A 1,707-nucleotide genomic window follows, 5' to 3' on the forward strand; every position below is an offset into this window, starting at 1 on the left:
GAAAGGCTTGTTGGTTATATGCTTGGCAGGTAAAGCAGGCTGAACACACTTTAGAGACTATGGTAGTTATACCAGGTGCTATCCATACTCTCTTAACAGAGTCCATGATGCCCTGGGTACCAAAGTGACCATTTTTATGAACAGATTGGCAAATTTGGTGATAGAAACTTCTAGGAAGCAGGGTTTTTCCTTCAGATGACACCCATACCCAATTAATCTGTTTTGCTTTGAATTTTTGTTTCCATTTTTCCACTTCCTTTTCACATGTGGACAGGGCTTTCTGTATCCCCTGAGTAGATGGGATCTTCATTACATTGATGAATATGAAGACATAAGAGATGGCAATGCATGTGAATGGTGTAAAAAATACCACCCCACCCTTAGTGAACACTATCAAGTCACTGATGTAGGTTTCTGAACAGGAGATCTTTTGAATTGCGTATGGATCACAGTAGAAGTTGGGAATGCCATTGTCAGCACAGGACAATCAAGTCATTAATAGAGTGTGTAAAAGAGCATGAAGATTAGTGATAATCCAGGATATGGCCACCAGAAGGATGCAAAGTCCAGGTCACATAACTGTGGTGTAGTGGAGTAGGCGGTAAATGGACATGTAGCCGTCATAAGCCATCACCATAAGGAGAAACCCATCCATGTTCACAAAGGTAATCAAAAAGTATATCTACATCATACACTCCACAAAAGAGATAGGGCTGCTTCCTATTATGTGACTCACCAGCATCTTGGGGATTGTAACTGATGAAGTGCAAATGTCAGTAATGGAGAGATTGGTCAAAAAGAAGTACATGGGTGAGTGGAGTCGGGCATCCAAGCCAATGGCCAGAATGATGAGCAGGTTCCCAGTCACAATGACCAGATATACACACAGGAATAGCCAAAAGAGGAGTTTTTGCTGTTCTGGCTGGTTGGAGAGCCCCAGGAAATGGAATTCAGAGATACTGCTTTGGTTTTCTCTGTCCATATCTGCCAGAGACACAATATACAATTGTTGATTGTGATTCTATCAAGCAAGGATAATAGAATTTTAATAGTTGCTTACACTCTTTATTTATGAACTAGTTTTTTTGCATATGCCCAAATATAACATAGTTCTTTACTTGGTATTAATTTAAATGCAAAGTTAGTTAGCACAGCCTTTTAGATTAATGATCGACTTCTTATGTCAGGGAATTGAGGTTTTGGTCATGATCTGAGATCTGACTCAAATGTAGTAAACCAAGAAATAATATAAATGGCTTTGAATTGAGTAACTCAAAAATAGTGAGTTCACTAAGCAATTAATTTTGTGAACAGTCTTTAAAATGTTCATAAAGGACCTGGGACCTGGGATGATTGTTTGATGAATTGTGTGCCACTTGCAACTCATAAATCTTCATTCCACCTCTATACTCTTAAGCATTTTCCCTGCAATTCATGTAAAGTGTTGTTGGTAGTGGGAGGCAGCCCTGGAGTCAGGAAACACTAGGTTTATTTAAGTCCAGTCTCTGACACATATTAGCTGTGTGATCCTAGGTATTTTGCCTCTTACCATATTCTAAGTTACTTCTTCATGACTGTAAGTGACCTCCTTCAATGTGTTTCATTTCATTGTTATTTGTTTCAATGAACAAAAAAAAGTTTTCTCCCCCCCTTCCAGACTATTTATTCCATTAAAAAGAAGGGAAAGTCATAGTCAAGGAAAATGAA

The 1,707-nt window shown here is 38.7% G+C and overlaps 1 pseudogene; it reads right to left on the bottom strand.

Annotated features, from left to right (window-relative positions):
• Nucleotides 1-247: 247 nt before the first annotated feature.
• Nucleotides 248-982, bottom strand: LOC103093563 (olfactory receptor 1361-like; annotated as a pseudogene).
• Between the last annotated feature and the right edge of the window lie 725 nt (nucleotides 983-1,707).

Source organism: Monodelphis domestica, chromosome 1, assembly GCF_027887165.1.
Source record: "Monodelphis domestica isolate mMonDom1 chromosome 1, mMonDom1.pri, whole genome shotgun sequence".
Taxonomy (NCBI): domain Eukaryota; kingdom Metazoa; phylum Chordata; class Mammalia; order Didelphimorphia; family Didelphidae; genus Monodelphis; species Monodelphis domestica.